Genomic DNA, 18,257 nt, shown 5'->3' with positions numbered 1-18,257 from the left:
CACGTCACCTCACTTTTTGATCGGCACTGAGTATATTGTTATTTGATTTTCTTGTCTCATTCCTTCACCCTGATTCGGGCTCATCTTTTCTTCTTTTTAGCTTCTCCTTGATAGAGGGCGTGCAGCCCGAAATGCATTGGAGAAATATGGTTGTTCATCGTATGGATATGATGTCAATATCTGCATACTTATGAGACAGAGAAAACCTTTCTACAATGTTCAAAACAAGTTTGGAATAAACCTGAATTTTGAAAAACAATAGAGTCATTTCTATGAACGTCTAGGAGTGCCTCCACGAGGGGATGTAACTGCAATTCTTTTGCTTACACCATTTTCATTGTTATGAGCAGAAAGAACCATTACTTACACTTCGGAAAGTGTTTCAGTGACAGTAGCGGCTGCTACCAGACAGGGGTGGTGAGGCAGGGGGAGATTAATTAACAAAAGAAAAAACACACATACCTTAGAACGGCCGTCCGGCCGGCCGCTGCCTCCCCTGCGTCCTCTTGTTTTCTGCAGTCCGGCTGGCAGCAAGAAGCACCCAGAGCCAATCAAAATGCTGCAATGCAGCATTGTGATAGGTCTGAGTTCTGAGGATCGGTGCTCGGACTGGAATAGGGAGCCTGTGCATGTTCCTCACCAAGCTGTGTAATGCAGCCTGGTAGGAACATGCAAAGTGCGCATGGACTGTTTGGTTGGCCCAAAAGGGCAGAGAAAACAGTTCATGCGCACAGTGGGAGTGCAAACCACTCCTCCACTGCTCTGGCCAGCCACGCCCCGCCCCACACAGGCCACTGACTGCATGCAATCGGAAAAATAAAATGACAATAACGATAGCTTATTGTCATTTTATTTTTCCTTTTTGCTCAGTGGGGCAACGCTCCTCCGCCTTAGCGGAGGAGCCTCCACTGTTCAGTGACATATGCATATGTAAGATACAGGAGCATACGGATAAACCCACCAGCCCCTGCGCTGTGTGGGGGCCCAGTCTTATATACATGAAGGCAGTGGTGCTGTAACAATTTTCAAACTGGGAGTGCTGCCATCAGTGTTGCATCACTGAAGTGACAGTGATTTGGAAAAATTCAACTGTCAATCAATCAATCAATCATGCCATTTGTATAGCGCACTACTCACCCGGGAGGGTCTCAAGGCGCTTGGGAGGAGGGGTATGCTACTGCTCGAACAGCCAGGTCTTGAGTTGTTTCCTGAAGGCGAGATGGTCCTGGGTCAGCCGAAGGTGGATGGGGAGGGAGTTCCAAGTCTTGGCAGCCAGGTAAGAGAAGGATCTTCCTCCGGCGGTGGCTCTTCGGATGCGTGGTACGGCTGCGAGGGCGAGGCTGGTGGACCGTAGCTGGCGGGTGGGCGTGTAGAAGGTCAGGCGGTCGTTGAGGTACTTGGGGCCCAGGTCGTGGAGAGACTTGTGTGCGTGGGTGAGGAGCCGGAACGTGATCCTCTTGTCGACGGGGAGCCAGTGCAGGTTTCTCAGGTGGCTGGAGATGTGGCTGCGTCGGGGGACATCCAGGATGAGTCGGGCGGAGGCGTTCTGGATGCGCAGGAGTCTTTTCTGTAGCTTGGCTGTCGTTCCGGCGTAGAGGGCGTTTCCGTAGTCCAGTCGGCTGGTGACGAGTGCCTGGGTGACAGTCTTCCTGGTCTCGGTCGGGATCCAGCGGAAGATCTTGCGAAGCATACGCAGGGTGTTGAAGCACGATGAGGAGACGGCGTTGACTTGTCTGGTCATCGAGAGGGAGGGGTCCAGGATGAAGCCCAGGTTGCGTGCGTGGTCGGTTGGCTTGGGTGCGGTGCCCAGGGCTGGGGGCCACCAGGAGTCGTCCCAGGCGGAGGGCGAAGATCCCAGGATGAGGACTTCCGTCTTGTCCGAGTTCAGTTTCAGGCGGCTGTCCTTCATCCACTCAGCGACGTCTTTCATCCCTTCGTGTAGGCAGGTTCTGGCGGTGTCGGGGTCTCTGGTGAGGGAGAGGATAAGCTGGGTGTCGCCGGCGTACGAGATGATGTTGAGGTTGTGCTGGCATGCGATGGCTGCGAGAGGTTTCATGTAGATGTTGAAGAGGGTGGGGCTGAGTGAAGATCCTTGCGGGACGCCGCAGATGACTTCGTTGGCCTCGGAGCGAAACGGGGGGAGGCGGACTCTTTGTGTTCTACCGGCGAGGAACGAGATGATTCACTCCAGTGCCTTCTCTTGGATACCGATGTTGCTGAGGCGCTGGACTAGGGTGCGGTGGCAGACCGTGTCGAACGCAGCGGAGAGGTCCAGGAGGATGAGGGCCACTGTTTCCCCCTTGTCGAGCAGGGTCTGGATGTCGTCGGTGGCTGCGATGAGGGCGGTCTCGGTGCTGTGGTTGGCTCTGAAGCCGGACTGCGAGGGGTTGAGGGATCCGTTCGTCTCGAGGAAGGCGGTCAGCTGTCTGTTGACGATCTTCTCGATGACTTTAGCAGGAAAAGGGAGGAGCAAGATGGGGCGGAAGTTTTTGAGATCGGTGGGGTCCGCTGTAGGTTTCTTCAGGAGGGGGCTGATCTCGGCGTGCTTCCAGCTCTCCGGGAAGGTGGCGGTGTTGAGGAAGGCGTTGATGATGTTCCGGAGTTGGGGTGCGATGGTGGAGTCGGCCTTGTTGAAGACGTGGTGTGGGCAGGGGTCGGTCGGTGATCCGGAGTGGATGGTGTTCATCGTGCGGGCTGTGTCTTCGGTGGTCACCGTGGTCCAGGTGCGAAGGGTGGCGGTGGGGGGCGTTGGTTCGACGGTTGGGTGTGTGGGTGGGGCGCCGAAGCTGTTGTGGATGTCGGCGATCTTGCGGTGGAAGAACGAGGCGAGGGAGTCGCAGAGGTCTTGTGACGGAGTGATGTCGTTGGTGCCGGTGCTGGGGTTGGAGAACTCCTTGACGATAGTGAAGAACTCTTTGCTGTCGTGGGCGTTGTTGTCCAGTCGTTCCTTCAGGGATTTCTTCTTGGTGGTGCGGATGAGCTGGTGGTGCTTGCGGGTAGCGTGTTTGAGGGCGGTCATGTTGTCGGTGGTCCGGTCGAGGAGCCAGGCTTTCTCGAGGGTGCGGCAGGTCTTCTTGGAGTCCTTGAGGTCGTCGGTGAACCAGGATGCCTTCTTGCTTCTGGGTCTGCTGGGAGGGTTCTTTAGTGGCGCGAGGTCGTCGGCGCAGGCGGTCAGCCACTGTGTGAAGTTGCGGGCTGCTTCGTTGGGGTCCGTTGTGTTGGCGGGTGGGCTCTGGCTGAGGGAGGTGGTGAGCTGGTCTGCGGTGATCTTGCTCCAATTCCTGTGAGGTACCTGTTGCGGGTGGTGGTGGGTCGTGGATCTTTTGAAGCTGAAGTGGACGCAGCTGTGGTCGGTCCAGTGGAGTCCGGTGGCGTGGCTGAAGGTGATGTACTTTATGGAAGAGAAGACGGGATCAAGCGTGTGGCCGGCGTAGTGGGTGGGGGTGTTGACCAGTTGCTTGAGTCCGAGGTTGACGAGGTTTTCCATCAGGGCGGTGGTGTTGCGGTCCTTGTTGTTCTCCAGGTGGAAGTTGAGGTCCCCGAGGAGGATGTAGTCAGTGGAGGGGAGGGCGTGCGGGCTGATGAAGTCTGTGATGTCTTCGCTGAATTGTGTGCGTGGTCCCGGGGGTCTGTAGACGAGGGTGCCTCTGAGGGTCGTCTTAGGGTCGGTGTGGATCTGGAAGTGGAGATGTTCGGCTGCGGCGAAGGAGTCGTTGGCGTCGGTCGTGATGCGGATGGTTTTCCTGTGGACGATGGCGATGCCACCTCCGGTCTGGTTGATGCGGTCCCTCCTGATGATCTTGTACCCGTCCGGGATGGCGATGGCGATGTCAGGTGCAGAGGAGGCGTTCATCCAGGTTTCCGTGAGGAAGGCGACGTCCGGTGATGTAGCGTCGAGGAGGTTCCAGAGTTCCACGGCGTGTCTGTGGACGGAGCGGGTGTTGATCAGGATGCACTTGAGGTGGTTGCTGCTGGTGTTTGTCTTGGCGGGTGCGGGGCAGGTTCGGAGGCAGGTGAACTTGCAGGTGCAGCAGGTGAAGGGTCCGTGGGTGCGTCTCGGGGTGGCTCGGCAGCAGGCGTGGGTCCGGCCGGCATTGAGTGCGTTGAGAGTGGCGGCGTCGTAGGTCAGTCGGGTCGTCTTGCCTCGGCGGGGAGGGCCAGGGGTCCTGGCGCTGGGCGCGGGCCAGGCGCGGACGGGCGCAGACGGGCTTACTTTTGGCGCACCTTCGGCGCTCAATCGGCGCTCCCGCTGCGCGCGTCTGCTGCGCAGTCGCTCTGGGGGCGTCATAAGTAAGGAGCCGGGAGGGAGGAGCAGCTGGGTGGCGGGAGCGGGGCGGCGAATGGAATCACAGGGGGGCAGGGCCGCAGGGAGGCAGCGGCGGGAAATTCCAAGAAGCAGTGGCAGCGGGAAATTCCCAGGAGCAGCGGGAAATTCCCAGGAGCAGCGGGAAATTCCCAGGAGCAGCGGGCAGCGAGCGAAGGAATCTGCAGGCAGGAGGCGGCAAAGGCAGGCAGGAGCGGCAGCAGTGAGTGGGGCGACCAAGCCCTGTGTCACACAAAGAACAAGTGTAGTAACTGAGTCACCCTCATTCTGCAGGAGAGCGGTAAGGGTGTTGTATGTAGTCAGTGGTGCATATTGGAGAACACTGTCGCAAATATATTACTAACGCTTGGCATTGTAGTGCATTGTAATGTACAGACTGCACATTTTCCACTGACCAAATGTGCAATTTTACTGATAAAAGTAGTCTACGTTAAACTACGGCCCAGTCCTATCTTCAGTTCCATGATTTGCGCAGGTTCGTCACTTCGTAGTTTAACGTCGACTCACTTCCGCAATAAAACGTCACGGATTCACATGACAAGTACTAACCATCACACCAGCTCCCGAGGAGAGAATAAATAGCGTTCAGGTCTGAACTGGGGTGGCGGAGTGAGCTAAAGAATGATGATGGATTAAACCCAGATCAGTTGACTGGGGGTGAGAGCTTGCAATGTTCAACACTCCGTCCATCATCCCCTTTGATTTTGCTAAGTTCGCCCTAAGTTGGCAGGGCCTGCAAAGGCAGTGTGTGTGTAAAGGTACATGGCTTCTAAGTTCGCCCTAAGTTGGCAGGGTCTGCAAAGGCAGTGTGTGTGTAAAGGTACATGGCTTCTAAAGGTGGTACAATAAGTGCTGCAGCCTTTAGAGGACTTCTCTGGTCACAGTGCCCTTGGAACCTATAGTACTTTTTACAAGGAACTTACATGTGGCCAGAGAGTTGCAAATTTGGTTTTGCAACAATACAATTTGGGGAAAGAACATAGGTCCTGGGTGCCTGGTTGGCATGAATCCAGGGCACACTCAGTCAAAGTACATTAACAGTTTGGCATAAAGTGGAGGCACCCATGCAAAAAGTGGCACTTTCCTACAACTTATCTTTTGAAATATATAAATAACGAGGTGCAAGCAGGCTTATGGCACGTGCAACCGCAGTTCTGATAATTTCCAGGAAAAAACAGATGCACCGGGCGATTTTTGGAGCATTAAGAAGCAACTAAACCCTCATTCAATATGGCTTCATCCTCCCAACCAGGAAAGGGGTATGGGTTCTAAGTAAAAGAAGGCTGGTGCAAGTGACCGGGGATTCCGGGACCAGGAAGACGAGTATACAGTCCGAGACCACAAAGGGAGCCGGCACCTACACAGCGAAACGAGGAGGTGGCAGTGTCTCGACCTTTAAGACATGAGTAGTCTTTGTGAGTGAGGGCCGGTCGAGACAAGAGAAGGGGGAGACTTGCTGCTTGGGCATTACTTTCTCGCATCCCCGGCAGGAGGTCAAGCCGAGTCCCACATTGAAGATGTATATCGGTGTAGGGGTGCCGCATGAAAAATTAATGGAGCCATGTTTTACATGTGTTCCGTCTTTATGTATCACAGTGTGTGACTATAGGGAGACGCTCTCACTTGCACACCAATTTCAGGAACAATTGATGAAACTCAGTAAGCGCATTTCTTTTTTTTTTTTTATGTTTGCTTATGTCTTGTCCCATTTAACTGTTATACTTTCACTCCTGGGAGGGGCCTCAGTGAGGCTTCAGTAATACAGGAGGCCCAAATATACTAATATACACCAATGAATTAAATGTGAAATTGTGTCACGCTTCTTATACCAATGAGTGAGTGTCGATTTCATAAGAAACCAACATTTTTGAGTTCTCAACACAAAGAATAAGTGGATGAGTGTGGCGCACTATTTCTTTTTTGTCAGCACTGTTTGTCTATATGTGTTATATACTATTGTCAGAGTTGATTTAAAGTGGGTCCCTTGCTCACTTTGCCACTGGAATCAAGATAGCCTGGCTGATGAGGGTTATGAACCCGAAACCGGTCCCAGGATGCTTGTTTCCGGTCCAGGGAAGACACGGCTTGGCAGTTTGGGCTGTAATATTCCCATGAGGCACAGGGTCAGACTGATTTGCATGTGGCCATGTCTGAACTGGGGTGGCGGAGTGAGCTAAAGAAAGATGATGGATTAAACCTAAATCAGTTGAATGGGGGTGAGTGCTTGCAATGTTCAACACTCCGTTCATCATCCTCTTTGGTTTTGCTAAGTTCACCCTAAGTTAGCAGGGTATGCCAAGACGTGGGTCCCTTGCTCACTTTGCCACTGGATTCAAGATAGCCTGGCTGATGAGGGTTATGTACCCGAAACCGCTCCCAGGATGCTTGTTTCCGGTTCAGGGAAGACATGGCTTGGCAGTTTGGGCTGGACTGTTCCCATGAGGCACAGGGTCAGACTAATTTGCATATGGCCATGTCTGAACTGGGGTGGCGGAGTGAGCTATAGAATGAAGATGGATTAAACCCAGATCAGTTGACTGGGGGTGAGTGCTTACAATGTTCAACACTCCGTCCATCAACCCCTTTGGTTTTGCTAAGTTCGCCCTAAGTTGGCAGGGTATGCCCAGACCTTGGTCCCTTGCTCATGTTGCCACTGGATTCAAGATAGCCTGGCTGATGAGGGTTATGAACCCGAAACCAGTCCCAGGATGCTTGTTTCCAGTCCAGGGAAAACATGGCTTGGCAGTTTGGACTGGACTGTTCCCATGAGGCACAGGGTCAGACTGATTTGCATATGGCCATGTCTGAACTGGGGTGGCGGAGTGAGCTTAAGAATGATGATGGATTAAACCCAGATCAGTTGACTAGGGGTGAGTGGTTGCAATGTTTAACACTCCGTCCATCATCCCCTTTGGTTTTTCTAATATTACTAAAGCAGGACTTCAGGGTGATCTGATAACTTTACAAGGACACCTAAGTTGAGGGTGCTGGGCTGCCCGCTTTGGCCATTCCAAACAGCTCAGTGCAGCAGTAAGAGAGAGATGAAGCACCAGCATTTCATCCCTTTCAACTCTGTGGGGGCCCCTTCTGGCAAGGGGTCTTTTTAACTGAAAGGGGCACTTGATGAAAATGTGAGCCCTACCCTGCTTTTCCGAACGCCTTTCTGACTCAGAATGAAAGATGTGTCAAAATTAGCTCAAACTGAACTCAGACAAGACTGAGATTTTGTACCTTCCGAATGAGTAAGTCAAAGCCATTGCTTATTTTGTACACGTATTCTTTCTTCTGGATAAATGACTCCTAATGGCTAGCCAGAACAATACATCTGTTTTCTTCTGCTTCCACCAGCTGTCTCTTTAAAAATAATCTTTCCGTTACTGCCTGATTTACAAGTGCTTCCTGTTAGTCAAAGCATCATTTTTTTCATGACAAGGTTACGGTTACACATTTTATCTGGGCCTCCCAGAATCCTCTTTGGGAACCTCTAATGTGTACAAAATCTTGCAGTCAAACATTCCTGTAGCGTTTTAAAAATGTGTTCAAGTCAACTTCGCCCAATTAAGGCTACACTGTCATCCCGGCCCACAGCACATTTTGTTTAAGGCTTTCAGTCTTGTACACTGGCCATCTTACCACAGTGAACCCTCTAGTTATGAAAAAGAAAATGAAGAACCACATGTCCATGTTTAAGCTTTCCTAAAATCCCCAGTAAGTTCTGCTCAACCAGTCCATCAGTCAGTTTAGTGTGTTCCTCCATTCCATGTTTTAGCTACTTTAAGTACATAGTTTATTCAGTCTGATAATGTGGCAATGTGTGCTGTAGTTGGATAATTAGCAAAATGGCATCTTGGCAATATCTGTAACTGCGTGATAAACATGCTGCCAAAAAAGGCAAGTCATATAATAGAACGTAGATTATTCTGTAACCCTTGCTACCTCTCCCTATGGAAGACAACCCACACTATGTATAGCTCTTTACTTTGTCGACGGGGAACTCTTTAACACAAGTGTATCCATTGGTGAAGTAGATGTGCTTTTGGCAAGACTAAATGATGAGTAGGCTGTCATATTGTTACAGCCCACTTGGCAAACTTCTTTGTTTTTCAGAAACAAGCCCACAATTCAAGGGTTTCTTTCTGAAAAACAAAAATGGCTCCTACCCACAGGGAGGAGCCATTGGTTATGTGTGTTGTGATGGGCCCTGGCCCATCAACATTTCTTGCAGGGAGGGGGCCCTAAGGTTTTGTTACGCCATTCGTAAAATAACACTGTTGAGTTCACAGAATTTTAGGGATTAATCCAACTGCAGTATGCGTATCACTGAGACATGCAAAAGTAAAGACGCTAGTGCCATCTATATGATCAGAGGCGGCGTCACAGCGCGTACCAAAAACTTAACCAATAAGGACGTAAGTGCAATAAAGAGGCGCTCAAAGGCAAGGACAGGTGCTGCTTTGGGCGGGCTTACCTGTCACCCTGAGGGGCGTGGTGTCCTCTCAAAGGCACAGTCAGTGAAACCATGTATGAATAAGATAGTTACTCGGCTGCAGCAGGAAGTGACAGGCAGGCGCTGGATTCGTGTGGCAAGCAGCTTGAGACGGGGAGGCCACGAATCAGGTACCAAATAAGGCCTATGGGTTTGAGTGAGTGATGAAGGGAAGGGCCAGGACACTAGTTGATGTTGCTATATAAATACAGGTTGAAAGCACAAAGAACAAGCATGCCTGTGGTGTGAAGAAGCAATCAGTGGCGAAAAAAGGTTCTCCCACTCCACTAGCATAACGCGCTGGTCATACCGCAGAGCTTTATAGATTTCTATTTGTGTAGCTGAAAGAATGGCTCAGTGAGCTGAATGCTCTAGAAGTCCGATTTCGGAACCTGAAAAAGCAGACACAATATTCAATTTTTCTAAGGTGAATTAATACGGTACCATAAATAGGGTAATAATGGCATATTTTATTTACAGCACTTAGAGAGAAGCCTTGTATTTACTGCAGTGTTTATCATGAAAATTAGTTTTTGGTAGCTGAGCACGGTGCAGATCAGCAAAGATTAGCATTATCAAAGCTTTACAAATGCCCCAATAGTTACATCTCAGTGCATGCATGGTGCAACAAGGATAACAGATGCAGTACTGGATCTCTGTGGATTTATGATTATTGTGTGGATCCATCACTTTCTCAGGAATGGAATTGTCATCATCATCATCATCAAAGCTTTATTTCGATATGCAAGATATCATAAAAGCACATACAAAACATAAAAACCACAATTCATAAATGTTACATTTTACAAATTAGGGTACACTAAAAACATTCGTATTACAATAAATAGTTTAAAAGGCATATTAAACATTAGCAGCTTTGCGAATATTAAAAATTATTTTAAAACTAGGGTCATCTCGTAGCCTTTAATCTAATCAGCCAAGCCCAGCTCCGAAATTTGGCGACCCCACACACTAAGCTTGTACTAGTGTCAGCCTTGAGTATTCTAAGTGCGCAGGAATGATTCCTGGTTCCGAGCAATAAACACACTGTTTTAAGCCATTTCTTTCTGGGTTTTACATAGGCTGGGCATACAAAGAAGACGTGAGCGATACTTTCAATGACACCTTCACAAATTGGGCAGTCAGGTGAGGTTTGGTACGGGAGCTGCCACTTACAGGTATACTAGTGGAGGGGGAGGTTTCCCAACCTGAACTGGATAAATAAGGATCTGTCTCTCGGTTTCTTGATAAAATCCAGGTAAGGCTCCAAGCGAGGTTTAGGTTTATGCTGTTTAAACGCTTCAGTCAACCTTCCTTGGGCTGGGTCCCTTAGATCTTGTTCATCAACCCAATTCCAGTAAACTCGCTTAGTTTCGGCCTTGGATAAAGGAACTCCGAGCTCCCAATCAATTGGCAAGCCAGTTTCGTGCAGAAGCTTCTTTATATTGCGGATCCAATTAATTTTATGGGCGCCATTAAGATTCATGACCTCTTTCAAACCATCTAAGTACTTTGAGAGCTCTGGGGTCCGCCATAACCTAGCCCAGTATAAGAGAGGCCGTAGCCTGGCTAGGTCCTTAATGGAATGACGACCCAGATCACTCAATAATGCTTTTATGGGAGTGCCCCTAGGAAGGGATACAAGCTCCCTAAGGAACTTATTCTCAGAGGTGATCAGGCTGTTGACGCAATCGAAACCCCACAACTCTGCACCATAGAGGGCGCTGCCCACAGCTTTTGCAGCGTAGATATCCAAGGCAGGAGCAATGGGTTTGGAGATGGACATACGATGTTCTCGCCCTAGTGCACCAACCACCCATCTATGATTTAAGACCATTTTATCAATGTGTGGCTGCCACTTTAAGTTTTGTGAAATCCTAATTCCCAGGTAGTCAAATTCTTTTACACGCTACAGTGGTTCTCCATCGAGAGAGATGGTAGATCTGGAAGACTTACTTGGGTTAAAGTAAAGGAGCTTAGTTTTCAAGGTATTTATGACAAGGCCCCTAAGCTTACAGAACAAACAGAAGCGGTTCAACAACTTTTGCAGACCCACGGGGGTTTTTGAAACCAACAACGTGTCGTCTGCAAAAAGCAAGGTGGGCACTTTATCACCCGCCAAAACCGGAGCATCTGCATTTATTTCAAGCAAAAAAGAGACCACACCATTCACAAATAACGAAAAAAGTGTTGGGGCTAACACGCAGCCCTGGCGTACCCCTCGGTTCACAAGTATTCTATCAGTTTTTTGGCCTTGGGATCCCCATCTAATACGGGCATAGGTGCCGTCATGCATGCGGGCCAAAAGATTTAGGATTGGTAGAGGGATCCCAATCTCCTCCAGGATTAACCACAGGTGGTCTCGAGGAACCAGGTCAAAGGCGGTCTTTAAGTCAATAAATGCCAAATAAAGACCGCCTTTGCCAATGGTAACCACCTTCCAATGGAGGAGTAATAACCTAAATGCTTGGTCAACTGTGCCTGTGCATGCCCTAAAGCCTGCCTGAAAAGGAGAGATGATGTTATTCTCCTCTACCCACAAAAGGATCCTCTCCAGGAGAACCCTGCCAACCAATTTCTGCCCAGCATCTATGAGACTAATTGGGCGATAGTTGGCAGGATCCTCCCTAGGGCCCTTCTTGTAGATAGGAATGACCTCAGCCGCCTTCCATGAGTTAGGAACAGGTGAACCTGCTAGCAGTGCATTTATCAAAGTAGTAAAGTAAATTGCCTACCCGTCGGGATTGGCTTTAAAAAGGTCACCTGGCACACCGTCCTGTCCTGGGGCTTTAGCAGATACTATTTTAGCTATTGCCGTAAGGACCTCTTTTTTGTCAACTCTAGTTGGTACAAGCCGCCGGGAACCAACATCCAGAGCACCGCCCAAATGCCCTGGGACTCTGGGCAGTTCACTCCCACCATAGAGTTTTGAAAAATGTTCAAACCATTCTCTATCTGTAATATGATTTGGAATTTGGTTCGAGTCGCAGCCAGTCGATTTTCTAACTAATGCCCAGAATAAGTTACCATTCTTAGTTTGGCTTGCATCTCTGAGGTTTTCCCAATTGGATTCTTCCCAAGCCTTTTTGGCGGCTATTATAGCCTGTCTATAGTACATCCTGGCCTGCCTGACAGATGCTGGATTAAAAGATTTAATGGCAATAATTAGATTGTTTTTCCTCCTTCTACAGTTACTATCAAACCAGTTCTGGGCTGGTTTGATAGTTGCCAGATTCTTTTTGGGTGGGACCATAAACAATTTGCCAATCTGATCCATAGTGGCAGTATAGATGGCTTCTACCTCTGCTGGCCCAGCCGCCTCATTACATGCTACTGATAGCCTTACTGTTTGCGCGTCAAGAATACCATCCAGCGCACTCAGTCTAGGTTCGTCCAGGCAGAACTTGGGCCATTTAAGAAATCTATTACAGTTGGATGATAAAATTTGCTTGGTTATTAGCCCCCCGCTATTTGATGATATACGCTCCCTTCTGTGCCATGGATCTAGCAATGTAAGGGACAGGGAGTTATGGTCACTCTCCACCGATGGTACGATGACCATATCCACCACTGACTTCCAAGCCCTCCTGTCTACCATTATGTAGTCAATCCTACTCTCGCACGATACTCTATTGTAGGTATTTGCTCCCTGAGCATCGGAGGTAGTACGGCCGTTGGCAGCTCTTAGACCTGTTTCAACCATTAGAGCATTCAATTGAATGACTACAGGAGACCATCTCCTCACAGGCTTGAGGGTAAGAAACGGGACGCCCCAATGTGCATCATCCTCATGCACTCCAAGAATATCATCTACTGCCAAAGGTTCGAACGACCAGTTAAAGTCCCCAGCGACCAGGACTAAGGAGTCAGGAGCACACAGCCTCAGCAAGTCAGTTAAAATATCAGTGATAGACGACTTGGCCCCCCCTTGAGTACCTCTTGCATATACATTAAAGAATTCCCAAGCGGGGGCACCATTCACACCCTCAATATAGAGTCTCATAATATCCAGACAGGAGGACGTGTGATGAGTAATCTTAAGGTTAAGATCAACCCTTACCCATACCGTAAGCCCACCCGAAGGACGGCCACGTCCAACCGAGGAAGCAGGTACATGGAAGCAAGAAAATCCCTGCTTATGCAGAGGTTCCAAGCTCCATGTCTCCTGGAACATACAAATGTCATACCCATCGATAAAGCTATTCCAATCTGATAACAAAAGCTTGTTTCGCAGACCTGCCACATGCCACGAAACAATTTTAAGGTTGCTAATGTGAACCTTACTGGGGACTAAGACACTTGCAGTTTCACCCAAGGCCTGGTTGGTGTCAATGTTGATAATACTCCCAATGTCCAAGACTATATCAGTAGACTCTAACCCCACTAACTGTTGCGATACAGGTGAGTCAAGGGAGCAACCACCCGAGGGGGAGGAAGAAATACTTGTATGGAATTGTACACATAACTAAAACACATGTTGCACTGGAAATATGATAGTTGGCACGGTCCTTCAGACTAAAGGTTTTGAGGGTTAATGTGCCTGCTGCAAAGCTCTGCATGTAACCTGTAATTCTAGTAGTATCCGAATCCTAATAAGAGAGTACAGTGTAACTAATGTCTTCTGATGAACTTCTCATAGAACGTGCTTCTCACAAGTTCCTATCCCGAAAAGTATTTTTTTTAAATATTTTATTGAAATTCATAATTATAACACATCAGCAGCAATACATTCAACAACATTTGGTATAAAGTTCATCTGGATGTGTTCCTTTATGTAATGGTTACGTAATACTTGTATGGCTGTGTACAAACCATATTTACATTTAACGGATTTCATGTACGGCTTACTAATTGATTCTTCTCCGCCGATAACATGAGTGGTAATTAACACCCAATATTAGACGCTAAAAGAATTCTATTTTATTGCGTGGTTCATAACTGCCAATTATTAACATTTATATAGTGTAATACGATTATTTGTGCATGCTATTTTGTGGGTTGATTTATTTGAGCAGCACATTAAAAGAGAAAGATTAATAATATCCCATTCAAACTAGGTTTGTTCGGAACTGCATCCTTTTTTCTCGCGAACTTTCATGAAATTGCATGAACATGTTGCAAAGTTTAAAGTGAAATATAATTCGCCGGTATCATGAGACAATTTTGTATCCCCCCTCCGCCCCCCACCCTATCACCTTGTGTAAATAAATCTTGATAGCTACCGGCAGGAGACTATTTCGAGGAGAAAAAATTTTCTTTTGGCAGAGACAATTCCTGTGCAAACCAGTTTCCAACTGGTATCTCACAAGCCGTTTCTTTGTGAGACGCAAATCGGGCTAAGAACAATTACACAAAAACACGCAATGCAAAATTTCAAGAATTTCTACTTTGAGAAGTTTACCAATTTCGCCAGTGTAATAGGCTAAATATCTACAACTATCAGTATGCTCCATAGGGAGGAATTGCAGAGTAAAAAGTTCGAGGGAAGAGAGTAGCAGGGGGAACTATAAAGCAGTGAAGGAAACAAAGGGAGGAGGGAGATAGAGAAAGGAAGCAAATATAGGAGAAGGATAGGAGAGCTAATAAATCAAGGACTGAAAGGAGAAAAAGAAATGTAGGATGTAGGAAATGATATAGAGGAGCCAGAAGGAAGAAAGCTGTAGAGAAAGGAAAAAAGAGGAAAGGACAAAATATTTAGGGGCAAGGAGGACACGAAGTAGGGTAGTCAAAATGATGCCTAATTTAAGAAAGAACGAGCAGGGAGAAATTCAAGTTTGAACTATGTTGTGAATAAATGAAGAAAATAAAGGGGAAGGGGGAATCGAAACACTGAAGGAAATAAAGGCGGAATGAGAGGAAAACGAGACAATATGCAGTAAATAGAAGATGGAAAGCCTGCATTGACACCGCGTGGGGTTTGGAATGGAAACTGTACGAGGGTTCATATTACATCATTTCACACAGTCACTTGTGGGGTGGAGTGAGAGAATGCATAATCCACCTTATCACCCTTCCAGGTGTCGTCCAAACCTACGTACTGTGTCCCTTCACTTTGTTTGTGCTCTCTTGGCTCACTTTCCAGCACGTTGCTCCCCCATCTCCACGGCCCCTACTCAGCAGCTCCATACATCTCCACCTGCTCCATACCTACTAGTCCTTGGCGGCCATTTCTCCCACGCCCCCAGTTTCTCACCCGTCCCTACATTCTACCCTTATTTTCCCTAGCTTACACTCATTCCGCTCGCCTTACCTGCCCACCGCCTTTACAGGACCCTCCATTGCTCATGTTGCACTACTCACGAGCATTTCTCGTCCCCGGAATAAAGCTTCCACCCCATTCGTTGGCAGGACTGGACCTTGCATCCCCATTCGATCAAGCAGCTGTCGCTGCTGATTGCCATTGGCTGCAGAACACAGAGAAAACCTGCCGTTTGGCAAGATACTGTTCGTTCATTGACTTAAACCACGCTGAACAATTCCCAATTCTGATTGGATAGCTGAGCATTAGACTCGCATTGTGCAGCACAATGACTGCTTTGCATTCTGATTGGATCTAAGAACAGGAAAGCATACATATTATGCTTTTGACGAATGATAGTATCGAGCAGCTACACCGATGACCAATAGAGATTTCAGGATCAGCCGTCACAAAAAAGCAGGGTTATATGTTAGCCAATGATATGGCGAAAACAAGCTTTACCAACTGTTGCTAAAAGAAAGCCTGATGTATAGCCAGTGGTTGATGGGCTTGCCGGGTTGCCCCTTGCTTACGTTGGCTGGTGGCTTCTTTCTTACTTGTTTGCCGAGTTCAACTTCACTTTCAGTTTCCCTTTTGAACTAGCTACGTGTTCTAGGACACAATGCGTAACCCTTTTGCTAGTTAGTTGTTGATGTAATTCTTAGTCATTTTTTTAATGCAGATTTATATAGCGGGAACTCGACCCGAAGATATTGGAGCGCTTTATGAGCACCGGTTACGTTACACAAGCATATGGACGCGACCCAGAAGCTCCACATCCTCTCATTCAGGGGTCGAAAGCTTTCGATTCCAAATGTGTATTGATATTGAACGGCTATAACCAGGGTCGGATTGGGATCACAATTTGGCCCGGGCAATGACGAAAAAAGTGGCCCACATTCAAGGGGCGTGGCCCACAATTAAGGGGCGTGGCCCAAATTCAAGGGGCGTGCCCTTTCATGAAACACCATTTGGTTACTCTTTGAGGTCTAATTTATAGAGAAATATTTAGTAAATTAAGCCTTTTAAAGTTTACAGAGCAAGTAACATTGGTAAAGACTAGGAGCACTGCAGTTCTGAAAACGAAATACTTACTTGCAGTCTTAACGCTCTGCACAATGCCGTTAGCTACTTTTTTCCAACCAGTTATGTCCTAGACTCTAATCATCACATAAATCAGTATCTATTCATGAGTACCAATTACAGTACACATGATCCGATTTTTTATTTAAGGGCCTGGGTGATGAAGTGATCTGCCCAGAATCACAGGTTGTTGAGCAGAAGCTGGGACTCAAACTTGAATCCCGATCTCTGCAACTCTGGCGTTAGGCCACATATGCCTATGCACAGACCAGAGACATTTTAAGGCAAGGGCAATGTGGGCTCTAGCCTTTCAGGGAGCCCCCTGATAGAGCCAGCTCTGTTCTGCAGAGAATCTTGCCCTAATGACCATGCATACTCCTTAAACAGATTGTTTTAAATACCATTTTTAGGTTTCGCCTGGCGAAAAGCTGCGCAAGCAGCGGTTCGCGCAGGCGAAAACTTTTGTTTACCAGTATGGATGTTCGTCCCGCCTCTGTTTCCCATTGGCTAGCTCCATAAATGGACGCTAGCCATTGGGAAACAGAGGCGTCCGTCATTCTGCGTCACTCGTGGGCGTTTCTGACATTTTTTCTCATCCGGCCCCTTTGGACACTTCAGTACGGCGGTGGGCCGGGTTTATTTTTTTTGTCTTTCCGTGTTGTTTTCGTCTTTTCAGGAGTGCCTTCAGCCGGATTGGTGTTGTTTTTATTTGCGTTCAGGTAAGATGCATTTTGTTTACATTTTTTTAATTGTTTGTTTCTGTTTGTTTCTCCACTTTGTGTGTCTCGTTGCTGCCCCGTGTTGTGAATGTTTTGCTTTGCACGGTATGCTTGTTACTTATGGTTTTTTTTTGTCATTTCAGATTTTCTTTGGATCGTCTACGGCTTGTGGCTTCAGGTATCTTTTTCCTCAAGATAAAGGTAAGTGCGACACTGTTCCGACATGCCCCATGTTTGTTCGTGTACCCCGTCTTATGTTGTCTCCCTTTTTGTTTTACGTCTTTGTCTGTCTCGTTGCTGCCCAGTCTTGTGAATGTTTCGCTTTGCACGGTATGCTTCTATCATATTATTTTTTTTCATTTCAGATTTCTTTGGGCTCGTGGCTTCAGGTGTCCTTTGCTTCAAAATAAAGGTACGTGCGACCCTTGCAACATGGCCCGTGTTAAGAATGTTTGCATTCTGTACAGCTGTTTAGCACACAAAAAAGTAACCATTCCGTCTTCATTAACTGTTGATGAAGGATGATTTGGAAAAAAGCCAAATGATTTATTGCTAAACTACTGCCCTTCTGGCGAAAATCGGGGTTGTGGGGGGAACGGGAAGGGGGAGGGGTGGGGTGGGCTGGGCTGTGGTAGTGAATTCTTTGCTGTAGTTATCCAAGTATGCATATTTTATTACTCAGGGGTCACAGGTCACTCAGGGAGCGAGAGCAAAGACCGTAATATGTGCGGCTTAAACATGAAGTTGCATTTTTCGTTGAAAAAATATGGCGGGCGCTGTGCAGCCCCCTCCCGCTGTCCGTGTGTCTGCCCGCCCCCCTCCCGCTGTCCGTGTGCCTGCCCGCCACCCTCCCGCTGTCCGTGTGCTTATCATCTCTTATTCTTGCTGTTTCAGTTGTATTTCGTGTATGCGTCTCTATGGACTTCCTCTGCTACGGGACCATGTTTATTCTTTGCAATCTGTACAGCTGTTTAGCACACAAAAAAGTAACCATTCAGTCTTCATTAACTGTTGATGAAGGATGATTTGGAAAATAGCCAAATGATTTATTGCTAAACTACTGCCCTTCTGGCGAATTCGAGGTTGTGGGGGGAACGGGAAGGGGGAGGGGTGGGGTGGGCTGGGCTGTGGTAGTGAATTCTTTGCTGTAGTTATCCAAGTATGCAGATTTTATTACTCAGGGGTCACAGGTCACTCAGGGAGCGAGAGCAAAGACCGTAATATGTGCGGCTTAAACATGAAGTTGCATTTTTCGTTGAAAAAATACGGCGGGCGCTGTGCAATCCGAGGCATCACTGCCTTCTTTGTGAATAAGCAGCAGCCGAGCTATGCTGCTTCAAAGGCAACTTTGTGCTTCTTATTGACACCGGGCAAATGTGTGCACGAGCCCAGGCTTCTAAGTAAGGC

At 47.9% G+C, this 18,257-nt stretch overlaps 1 protein-coding gene across 1 annotated transcript in view; it reads right to left on the bottom strand.

The window, feature by feature from the left end:
- Nucleotides 1-15,119, bottom strand: part of LOC144770602 (ATP-sensitive inward rectifier potassium channel 11-like) — a 47,783-nt gene extending 32,664 nt beyond the window's left edge. The window contains exon 1 of the mRNA XM_078655280.1: nt 15,061-15,119. The gene's annotated coding sequence lies outside the window, so the exon portion shown is untranslated. The remainder of the gene's footprint in view (nt 1-15,060) is intronic.
- Nucleotides 15,120-18,257: the final 3,138 nt, after the last annotated feature.

This window comes from Lissotriton helveticus, chromosome 7 (assembly GCF_964261635.1).
Source record: "Lissotriton helveticus chromosome 7, aLisHel1.1, whole genome shotgun sequence".
Classification (NCBI taxonomy): domain Eukaryota; kingdom Metazoa; phylum Chordata; class Amphibia; order Caudata; family Salamandridae; genus Lissotriton; species Lissotriton helveticus.
This window is presented reverse-complemented; position numbering and strand designations above follow the sequence as displayed.